The following is a 12,537-nucleotide window of genomic DNA, read 5'->3' on the forward strand; positions in this document are numbered from 1 at the left end:
CCTTTTTGCCCCCTCTTTTCCGTTCTCTGCACTGCAGTCAGAGTGACATTTTAAGAACATAAATCTATTTGTGTCATTTCACTGCTCAAAATCCTTCAGAATTACTCATAAAGTCTCAAAGACTCATTCTTGCCTACAGGGCCCTACTTTTTCTTTCTCTTGCCTGAGTCCTAGTCTCTTTTCTATTTTGTTTCTTCGCTTTTAACCACTCTGCTTTCTGCTCCTGGAACTAACTGTTTGTGTCCCGGGACCTGCGCATATGCCAATTTCTTTTGCCTGGGACTTTGCCCTTCTCCAAATGAACTCCTAACCTTCTTTTAGCCTCAGCTTCAATGTTACCTCTTCCAAGCTTTCTTCTTTGATAAACCAGGCGTATGACTCCTTCGCAGCACCAACCACACATATAATTATCTGTGCAATTTTTTTTATTACCTGTCTCTTCCTGAATTCCAATATCCCCAGATAAGCTCCAAGAGAGTAGGGATCATTATTCGATGCCTAGTACATTGCCTGGCACATAGCAGGTATTCAAAAACATTTGTTGAATGATATAGAAAAAGACCTGGCGCTCACTTCCTGATCCAGAACTCATTCCTTGACCTCCAAATAGATGTTTCTCAATCCACTTATGCAAAATCCATCCTCTTGTATCTGACAGCCAAGTGTACTTTTCCTATTGTTACTTAGGTCTCAAATTGGTAAGAATTAAGAAATCTAGTAGAACCATATCTTAAGTACAAAAAACTTCAAAACCAAAGTGCTGGACTTAAAAAAGTTTAGTGATGTTAAATATAGTTAGTTGAATTGGTTTTTTTAAAAAAATTGGTCATGCTCGTTCTAATGATATAATTATTCTGGAAGTTAGATACTAAGATAGTTACAAAGTTAGTTAACAGAGAATGAAACTGAATGGAGATGAGGCTGGAGAGGCAGGGCCTGGTAGGAAAAGAAGTCACAGCTCTCTGCGGAAAGCTGACCATTAATCCAGCACTACCATGTTTTTAGCAAAGCAGTGACCTAGATTCTCAGAGCAGCTGAGTGTGCGGGGCTGGGAAAATCAAGATTGCAAACATGGCCATTTTCCAAAACAGCTTCCTAAGAAACAGTGTACCTTCCCCTCCCTTTCACTCCCCCACTATGTTTATAGACTCCCCTTAATTAGAGCATTTCAGCATGGAAGCATAATCCAATCTGAAAAGAAAATTTCCCTTGAGAGCCATCTGTCAGAATTAGACTACACTTAGCTACTGGACAGTAAGGCTGTATTGTAAATACCAAAGACTACTTTGATTCTCCAAAGGCTCAAAACTCATTTTCCAAGCAAGAAAATGCCAATCCAGGGGACAAGGCTTTCTGTTCAGAAACTGGCTGTTTTGGACATTAATGCTTCCACAGGTAGAAGATCATTAAAAGCAGTCCCAGGGGACATTCTACCTGACTAGTCTCACCTTTCTTCAGAGATGAAGTTGTCATCCTTGACAATTCTATTAAGTCTCCTTCGGTTGTTCAGATTTGCAGAAGATTTTTTTTTTTTTTCATTGAGCTAGATTGTCCCCATATATTTAGTCATGGAGATATCTGACTGTAAGCGGGGAATCAAGTGGAACCCACTTTGGCTCCCTGTAAAGCCAGCTTCTTCTCAGGAGCATCCAGTTTGCCACTTACACACCTGTTTTTGGTACCCATGGCAAGGCAGCAAGCAGACTCTTTACCAGGAAAGGTGTGTGAAGGATCGGGAGTAGGGGGGTGGGGAGGAGAATGTTCCTTCTCTCTTCATCATTCCCCTACATGTCAGAGGTCACATGAGCTAGGGTCTCTCTTGTGTTCCCATAACCCCTTTCCCATTGTTCTGTTCTATCACAGACCAGTGGACCCATTGCGTTCAGGCTAGTGCACCCATTCCTTAGCTGCTGTGAATGTTGGCTGCTCGCAGCCCATGGCTGCATCCTTCTTGAGAGAATTCTCCTCAGCTCATGAGAGCCACCTTAAAAATGACTGGCAAGTTACACCCTCTCCCCTGGGGTGGCCTGCAGCCAATGACAAAAGCAGGTAAAGAGCCCCTTGTCTTAGGGTGGGACACTTCTGTGATACCTTTCAAGCTCCACAGCTGCCTGTGGGGTCAGGCTCGGGGCTTATCCTGAAGCCCCATCTTTGCCTATCTTTCTCCATGTCCTTAAAGACTTCACTTGAAAGCAGTTCCTCAATAAATTACCTGCAAAAGAATCCGTCTCAGCCTCTGCTTCTAGGGAATCCTACTTAAGATACACACACTGTATTGGAGCTATTTTAATTTCATTCATTCATTTATTCATTTACTGACTCAAAAAGCATGTATCACCTATCTCTTAGGTTAAATACTGAAGATATAGTCACAGACTGTCTTCAAGGAATATCTAGTCGAGTAGGATAGGCAAGATTAATAGATACTCACAATCCAATGTGATATCTGTTGTAAAGAGGTACACGGAGGATACTTAAGAGCTCACAGGGACACCTTATCTCTTCTCAGTGGATATAGGAAGGGTTTGCTTAATGAGGTGACAGTTAAGCATAGGACTTTAAGAATAACATTTAGTTGAACAGAGAAGAATAGAAAGAAAGGTCATTGCAGACAGAGAACAGTGTGTGTACAGAACAAATACATGAGCGAACAATTACAGGGAATTAGATGGAATAACAGCAGAAACTGGTTGTCCAAAACTTACGGTAGACATTGCCATTGGATCCTGGTCTTATTTGTTGAGTCCTGATATTGCTTCTTAATCCTTCTTAACATAGCTCACTAGTCAGCTATCTTCAGTTGATTAGAATTGGTCCTCAAGATGAAAACTCTTTGCCATCCCTTTTGCATGTATGTTTTTATGTTTATCTTCAACTATAAATCCCCAAATCTACAACTTTTCCTGCATTTGCTCCCATACTTTTCTCATTGATTCCTACAACAAAGAAAATGTTGTGCTGTCCTTTTATCTAAAGCCAGCCCCGCTACTTGAATTTTAGACTCTGTCTCTCCTACCTTTTTAAGGGGACTTGCTCTATAGATTATCTGATGCTTTATATCTATATCTTCAAACTCCATCTGTATCGACTTCTGTTGGCTTTTTTTTTGTCATTTAAGTCTTTATTTTCCCCCTCAAAAGTGATTTTTAAACTTTTATTAATTTATTTTTAATTTACATACAGTGAAATTCACTTTTTTTTTTGTTAGATTGTTCTATGAGTTTTGACAAATGCACAGGATCACGTACCCACCACCATAATTGCAATAGAGAACAATTCAGTCACTCCTCCAAAATTCCCTTACATTATCTCTTTGTAATCAATCTATTTCCCCACACCCAACTCCTGGAAACCATTGATTTGTTCTCTTTTCTTATAATTTTGCCTTTTTCATAATGTCATATAAATGGAATGAGACAGTATGTAGCCTTTTGAGTCTGGTTTCTTTCACTTATCATAATGAACCTGAGATTCATTCATATTCTTGTGTGTATATTATGCACACATTGTTTTTTTCAATGCCGAATAGTATTCCATTCTACAGATGTAATAGTTTATCCATTTACACAATGAAAGACATTGAGGTTGTTTCCAGTTTTTGGTAATTATGAATAAAGCTGCTATAAATATTCACATACAGGTTCATAGAGACTTTTCTTGTAGATATGTTTTTATTTCTGTTGTAAATTTACTGCTTTTTCAAATTCCATCTAAAATAATCAAAACTGGGTGGATTGTATAGAGAAAAGTATCAGCCTTCCCTGCTGTCTTCTTTGAGCTGTGGTATTGCCTCTACATATGTACACAGGAATCCCAACAAAGCCAGCCTGCTTTCTCGGCTTTCTGCTCAGTCCTCCTCTTTGTGCACCCCAAGAAAGTACAAGAAAATGAAATCAGAGGCTGATTTCACACATGAATTTAAGTTGCAAAAACTTTTAACAAAATATTAACAAACCAAATAGCTGAATACACACACACACACACACACACACACACACACACACATATTCATGTATGTCCATGTATATGAAAAACAATACATCATGAACAAGTTGGATTTGTCCCAGGAATACAAGTTTTCACCAAAATTAGAAAATAAAGCAGTATAACTTATCACATTGAAAGATAAAAAGCAAAACATGATTATCTCAATAAATTCAGAAAAATTATCTAATAAAATCAAATACCCATTCAAGTTTTCAAACAGTCTATAGTCAATGTCAATTTAGTGGTGAAGTTCAAAGCATTCCTTTTAAAATGAGGAACAAGCCAAGGATTACTCTGTTGGCCTTTGTACTGGCAGTCCTGGTAAATGCAACCAAGCAAGCAAAAGTGATGGTTTTAGGGGGAGAAGTCAAAAAAAAAAAAAAAGGAAGGAAGAAGGAGGAGGGAGGAGGAGGGGGTGAAGAAGGAGAAAGACTGGGGAGGAAGAGAAGGAGAAACAAAACTGCTTTCTTCATACATGCTATAATTGTCAGTGTACAAAACTCTAAAGAATCTGTGGTCAATTTATAAGACTTAGAGTGTTTAGGATTACCAAATGCTGGAGAAGAACACAGAAAAGGTAGACTAATGTGCAGCTGCTGGGGTTGTAAACTGGCCAAAACACTTTGAGAGATATATATATCTCAGAAGGATACGTACAATTTCTTTCACATAAATTTTAAAAACAGGCAAAGCTAAACACTCCATTCCTAGGTATATATACCCTAGAGAAACTCCTGCACATATTTGCTAAGAGACATATATAGAAAGTATACATATAGCAGAATTTTCTAAAATAGAAAACATTTAAATCAATCCAAATATCCACTGATAAGAAACAAGATAAATGATGCTATTCCATACAATGGAATGTTAAAATATCCCTGCTTCCCCCCACCCCAAGACAGAACTACAATTTGTATATGAACATAAATGATTCAGTACAAATACTGAAATTAGCAGTCTGCAGAAGGATACGTACAATTTCTTTCACAGAAATTTTAAAAACAGGCAAAGCTAAACACTCCATTCTAATGTGGTAAAATTATTTTAAAAACAAGGGAATTACAGATATGAAATTCAGTATACTGATTATCTCTGAGGGGACTGTGGGGGTGGAGAAAGGACACACAGGGAGCTTCAAAGAGACTGATAATGTTCTCAATTTCTTCAGTAAAATTCTGAATTGACTGATGTGCATTTTGTTATTTTTAAGTCATACATATACATTATATACACTCTTGTGTGTGCCACATACTTCATTTAAAAAAGCAAATGCTTTGTTCTGGCACCTATGCTGGGATGAAAGCTATCAAAGTCTCTTCGTCAGAGACCTGGAGCTTTTTTAATCCCTTTCTTCAGATCTGTTCCACAGTTCTGCCACTTTTCACTCCCTTTGAATAATCCAGACATGAAGGGGATAACATGTTTGAGGGATCGTGAGTGACAAAGTGGGAGTTAGTGGACTCTCATAAAGACACAGCTCATTAGACCCTCCACCCACATCCACATTACAGAAGGAATTTGGCTTCCTTGTCATCAGCTAGATACCAGGGCTCTTTCTAAGGGGCTTTTTAAACTGTTGGTCCCTTAGGATCAGTTATCCAGCCAGCCTTGGTGTTTTCAGCACTACATGTAGTGGTGTACTGGAGCTGGCTCTTATCAGCTGGCACTAGCTTGCTAGAGCCAATGTGAGCATCTTTTGCCAACTCTGCCTTCAGTAATGTCACATTGGTAGCTTGAAATCAGCCCTATTAGGAGTATTTATACCATGGAAATGAACAAATGCTAGAAGTCAGGTCCCCTTCCGATCCCCCTCACCCCAGCCAGTTGTTACACATCTACCAGAATACCACTGATGGTGACAGAGCCATACAATTATATGATAATTACTCAGGACTCATCATGCAATTGAATGAAATAGGACTAAATTAACTTCTTCAGTCACAGAGCCTGCTTAACTCATTTGTATTCAACTATGAGGAGTAAGCATCTTGGGCTCCCCTGAAATTTTATATCCTCCCCTGAGTGGTTCCAGGTGCCTACTTTTACAGGTCTAGAAGTGTCCCCGGGACCCTGGAGACAGAACAGGGTAATTCCTAAATCAGCCGCTATAAAATACTGCACTTTGCAATGACTCACAAAGTCTAATTCTGATGGAAATATGAAGTTTTCAAATTCCTAACATTAAAATAAAGTCTATGCTGCTGTAAACTATAACCTTACCTTTTCTGAACTGGGATCCATATTGGCAGAGAGGGAATCTCATCACGTCTAGTGATAGCATGTGAGAATGTTGGCATTTCCTCCAAATTAGTCTAGTGAGATGATCATAGGTCCCAGAGAAAGTCTCTGAATCAGTCTCTAAGCAGGCCACCAAGAAAGAGATTCCTGAAGTGCTCAATGCCTACTTGCCAGAGAGCTAGTGATGAGTTGGGTATACAAAACATACTAGGAGAACAGACATGAAGCATTCACCCAGACCATGAAACTCATGCTCTCCCAATTTTGCCCTTCCCTCAGATGCTATGTTCTCTCTTGTTGGCTGATACATGTCCCTCAAAGGTGCATTACACCATTATTGACTGATCTGGCTTCAGTAGTTGAGAGGTTTAGTTAAACTATTGTTTTTACACTCAATAATTGCTACTTCGTTTCTTCACAAGAAGGTATGAGAATTTTTATTTGACTGCTAACATTTATAAAACTCATAATCCCCTTGCAGAAATAAAAAAATTGTTAAAAATTAGTTTCTGGGTTCAGCTCTGCATAACAGCCCCCAACCAAATCAGACCCAAGAGCCTCGCCGAATTGGCTCCTTATAAGGAAGGAGCTTAATTTTATTCAGCAAGTGCCTACTAGGTATTTCACTTCCATACACCATTCTAGAGGCTGGATATATAGTAGTATACAAGCTAGAATAGTCTTTGCACTCACAGAACTGTCTAATGGAGAAGAAAATTGAACAAGTACATAAAAGAAGGTATGGTGAGTAATGATAGAAGTAAAGAGTGCCATGGAAGCAAATACCAGTAAAATCTATCCTAGTCCAGGGCTCAGGTAAGAGTTCACTGAGGAAGCGGCATTTAAGCCAAGATCTATGATCTTAGCACAAGTCAGCCGGAGAAAGAGAGGAAACAGAAATAAACCAGCATATATGACAATTTTGAGACACCTTTTCATGAACTAATTGAGTTAGTTGTTGAAAAAGGTAGTCCTAATTCCTATTTGGCCATTATCCAGCTGGCTGAATCTCCTAATGGTCTTCCACCTCAGTTTTATGTGCTAAATGAGGATTTTAGATTACAAGGCCTCTAAGGCTCTTTGTGGCTATTCAATCACAAGGCAAACATATAACATATAAATTACTATTCAGTTAAAACAACTAAAAACTGCTTTTGAACAGGCTTTGAGCAATACGGCACACAGTGTTTCTAGTAATAGGGTGGATGTTCACAGAAACTCCTCCAGGTAAAAATACTGGACTATAAAATCCTTTCTAATGCATAGCAAAGCTGATGGGACTGAAATGAAATTATTCAGTGGTCAGAAACAATAAGAAAGCATAAATCCACAGAGGCAGGTAAGCTCTAGAGCTAGAGCTTAAATGGAGGTAAATGCGAAGCTCTGGTGGTTTAGTGCCTAGGTTTTAGAGGATTGTGGGAGAATCCTGCATAAAGGTGGAATCCTAAAGATTAGGGGTCACATCCTTAAACAAAACAGAACATAAGCGGATGTCGAAGACTCATCCTGTCTTGGACTTGCTCTAAGTAAAGCAAGAAAAAAAATTCTACACTGCCAGTTTCTAACAATTAATACAAGCCTGCACATACACATCTGGAGACTATATTTACCCTACTGCTGTTGTCCAAAAACCCTCATGCTCAAAATTTAGTTTCAAGTGGTTCCATGTTGGTGGTTCACCTAGGCATCTGGTAGAAGCAATCACAAATCCTCTCAGAAGGAATATACTGTAAACCTAGGGCTTGAAAACTTCAGTTAGTCCTAAGCATCCACGAGGACTGCATCTGCAGATTCCGGTATCTATTTGTGGTTGGTTGAATCCACAGAGGTGGAACCCATGGAGACAGACGGCTGACTAAGAGACTTGAGTGCCTGCAGATTTTGGTATCCATGGGGGTCATGGAACTAATTTCCCATGGATAATGAAGGATGACTGTACTGACAAAATTCCAAGTTAGATGAGTTCACAATCATAAATTACTAAATATAAGGGACAAGGCATGATAAATTAGTGTCAAAGGAAATGCCAAACGAAAGAATTGGAGTTGCAAAGATTTTAGCTATTGGAGTTAGATATATAAACCATGTATGGAAGAGTAAAATAAATGAAAAATAGAACTAAACGTATGTTGAAGAAAAAAGAAACTGTGAAAGAAGAAAATGTGAAAACACATCAAATAATATTTCTACAACCAGAAAAAAGAAAATGGCAGAGAATTTTCCAGAACTGATAAAAAGAACCAATCTCAGATTCAGGAAACCCAATAAATCTCTGTCAGGACAAATAAAAAGAAATACTCACTTAGCAATGTTTTCCTAAACAGGAAAGCAAGATGTTGAAAGCAGTAAGAAAGAAAAGAAAAATTACGTACAAAGGAATAAATATTAGACTAAATGTTGACTTCTCAAAAGTCAGAAGACTATAGGATGATAGCTTTATGATTCCAAAATGAGAGTACTTGATAGTTTTACGCCCCTAAATTTTTATACCCAGAAAAACAATCTTCTAAGAACAATAGCAAAACAAAGAAATTTTCAGGAGCTGTGGCTATTGGTTAAAGGTTATTGCCAGCCTATGGAAACCCCAAATAAAATATCTAGAGAAATAAATATCTCAACTTCACTTTCTTCCTTTCCTCATTGTATTATCTAACCAGAAGACAGAGACTAAGGGAGTTCTTTTCAGTTTAAAGAAAAATAAACAAAAACCCCAAAGCCTCCAGGGGCTCTGAGGAGAACAAAATTGAAGGTATCCAAAATAATACCCCCAACCAATTTTATAAATCAAGAATCACATTGATCTCAGATAAGGACCAAACAAGAAAGTAGATTACATGTTATCACTCATGAGCACAGATACAAAAAAAAAATGCTAAACAAAAAACCAGTAAACTGAGCTCAGCAATGTATAATACAGGTAATAGTATGATCCCGATTGAGATCATTCTGGGAATACAAGAATGGCTCAGAATGAGAAAATTTGTTAATTTAATTGACCAAAGCAGCATATTAAAGGGGAACGAAACCTCACATGATCATAGCATTTGATAAAAACAACTGATTGTGATAAAGTCTTAGTCAACTAGGAATAGAGGATACATTCTTAATATTATAAAGACAGCCATAAAATGTCTACAGCAAAATTGTATCAATGCAAATGTTAAAAACATTCCATTTAAAATAACAAGTCAAAGATGATTACTACCATAATCATTATTCAGCATTGTACTGAAAATCCTAGTCTGTGCACTAAATTTTTAAAAAATAAAAAGTGTACAAATTAGAAAGAAACTATCATAATTCACATGACTGATTACCTAACAAAGAAAATTCAGAAGACTCCACAATCCAATTATGAGAATAAAAGTTTTGCAAGATTGACAGAATATAAATGTATAAAATGTAAACTGTCTTACTATACAGCAGCATTAGTTCGAAAACACAATTTTAGAAAAGATACTATTTAAAATAATAAAAAGGTACTTAGCAATAAATCTAACAACAGACATGCAAGATCCTCATGTAGAAAAGACGGTCTACCCTGGCAACCAAGGAAATACAAATTATATACCATTTTACATGCGTGCACACACATATAGAGTGGGGAAACTGTACGAGTTGGTCAGGTCAGAAGGTAGAGCATAAGAAACTACCAAATCTCATCAGTGGGAGGATCAATTTGTACAGCCACTGTGGAAAAGAACTCGGCATTGACTAGAAAAGCCGTACCTGGCCTCTATTAGGAGTATGCCCTAGAGAAATTATTGCATCTGTGAACCAGGAGATGTGCACAAAAACGTTCTCTGCAATGTTATTCAGAATCACAAGGACCTAATAACAACCTACATGTCATTATTAAGATGACTAAGTTATCATATATAACACAATGGAATATTATATAGCAATAAAAATACATAAACCACAGCTCCACTCGTCAACCTGACTTGGAAAAAAGAAAAAAGAGCTAAGAAAAACTGAAAAAGACAAAACCAAATCACACATTTTCTTAAAAATGTCTATAAATAAAATTCAAGATAGTGGTTTCCTCTGGACAGGAGTGGATCTAGAGAGAATGTGATGAGGGAAAACAACCCAAGGGTCACCAAAGTACTGGTGATGTTCCACTCTTTACCTGAGGGGTGGGCTCATGCCTGTTCATTTAATTATTTCCTCATTTCCTGGTATGTGTACATTATATACACACATGCTATAACACACGTTACATACATGTTATATTATAAAAATGAAACCTGCTCAAATCTCAGACTTTCATTTCAGTCTCTATACAAAAGTCGCATTTGAAAAAGCACAGTCAACACAGCCCTGAAAAATAATTTTTAGTGGAATTTAAAAAATATATGGCAGATTATAAAATAATCTGTAATCTCATTCTCAGGACCTCCTCTCTCCTGCTGGTCATCCGAGACCTAGATCAATGCTTAGAATATCTATTGTTTTCTCTGAGGAAACAAGTGAGAATTTTGAGACCTTTAGTCTTATTGGTTTTCCTCCTCGATGAGTAATTTCACATTCTTCTCAAACTCTATGGAAATCGAGGATTCTCCAGCACCAGACAGGGAACTCTTAATCCCAGGAGAGTGCTCAAATGGCCGTGACCTCAGGGGCAGAAGGTCCTGCAGGCTGCTGTTCTGTGGTCTCATCCCACGGGAAACTGCTCTAAAGGATCTTCTCACTAGAAATCAGCTTTATCCAGATTTTTATCGGCCATTGTCTACTCAGTATTCCTCTCTACACAAAGCCTCTAGAAGACAATTCACAGTGGGATCCCTGTTGATCTTTTTAATAACCACTCCAGCTATTTTACGGAATTCATTTGTCAAAAAATATACATTGATATCACATTAGATGGTAGGACCAATCTCTCTTGACCAAGGCTCATCACTGTCGGTCGGCAATGTCTCAGCTTATACCCAAGGGGACTTGGTAAATACTCCAGTGAGAGGGTTCATTTTTGAGCCATTTATAACAGTATAAGCAGTCTGCCCATTTTGTGTCTTTAAAGTTTCTCATGTTGCCTCCTGAGTTTGGCAATTGGGATTTAGGATACATATAATCCTTACTTCCCCCAGAATCATTTTTTCGTTTACTGTTATCACAACCTTTCGAGATTGAACCAATCTGTTCCTTCCCCAATCTCTCAAATCACTTTAGTTTTATCACCCAAGGTTCTCTGCATGTTTTCCAGCTCCTTCTTTTCTTTACTCATCATTATAATAAAGGCCAGCAAAGCTCACATGCTATATACTTCACTTATCTGAACAGCAGGACAAAGCTGGCACTAGTATCTCACGGCATGTGAAGAGAAGGTGCTCAAGTATGGGTGAGTCCCCAGTTCACAAAGTGGCCAAGGTTGAGAAAGTACTAGTGTGCTTATCTGGTCACTGGGCAGAGAATTTGTGTGTTCCCTCCCTGAGCAGAGTGAGAGCCTTTCACTAAATGGGCTCCAAACTCAAGCTGGATCACAGTCTCAACTGAGTAAGGATTATGGTGCTTGGTGTCTTTAGATGCTAAGGCAGAGGAAGAGGAAGAGGAAGAGAAAACCCTCAGAAGGGCCCATATTCCAGAAGACGAGCTAATAAAGTTATCTGAGGGATTTGGACAGGTGAAAGAAACAAGTGGCTTTAAAATATCAGAGTTATCTAAGAAAGTCCAATTTTCATTTCTATTTCAGGCACGTCAATACACCTCTGCAGGATAATGAAAAGGATATAAATGGAGTAAAAATATCACCACTGCAATCTCACGTTGAAAATGCATACATGGATATATGGCATCACTGTATAGCACTTCTGCCCTCTCTCTCTGGAGCTCTAAATTGGATTTGACCTTCTACAGATTAGTTTTGCCAATATCTGTAGATACTTTCGAACTAATCTTCTTATAATTTTGATTCTATATTTGAATATGTGGTGCCAACTCTTCTCAACCGTTCTCACTTCTGGGGCTAAAGCTGAAGATCTAATCATGAGACATACTACTGAGCTGACCTGAGAAATGGGCAAGGACTTAATGCTCTTAGCTGTAGACTACAGTTAATAGGATGGCAGGATCCACTTAGCACAAACAACCGAAAGCTCTAAAGAAAATGTGGTAAGGGGGGCAGATAATATCTACTGTCTATTAGTGGATAAATAGCTAAGAATTAGCAGAAAAGAGAGCATGTTATTCTTCAATATTGTTTTCATGAACAATTCTTGGAAATTTCAAAATGAATATTGTTAAATATGTTTCTAGAAAGGTACAAAGAGGTTCTGAAGCCACAGCTATATATGTATTGACATGAATTTT

The 12,537-nt window shown here is 38.0% G+C and overlaps 1 protein-coding gene across 1 annotated transcript in view; it reads right to left on the minus strand.

Annotated features, from left to right (window-relative positions):
- SYT9 (synaptotagmin 9) overlaps nucleotides 1-12,537 on the minus strand; it is a 162,457-nt gene that overhangs the window by 91,976 nt on the left and 57,944 nt on the right. The window lies entirely within an intron of this gene.

This window comes from Pteropus alecto, unplaced genomic scaffold (assembly GCF_000325575.1).
Source record: "Pteropus alecto unplaced genomic scaffold, ASM32557v1 scaffold402, whole genome shotgun sequence".
Lineage (NCBI taxonomy): Eukaryota > Metazoa > Chordata > Mammalia > Chiroptera > Pteropodidae > Pteropus > Pteropus alecto.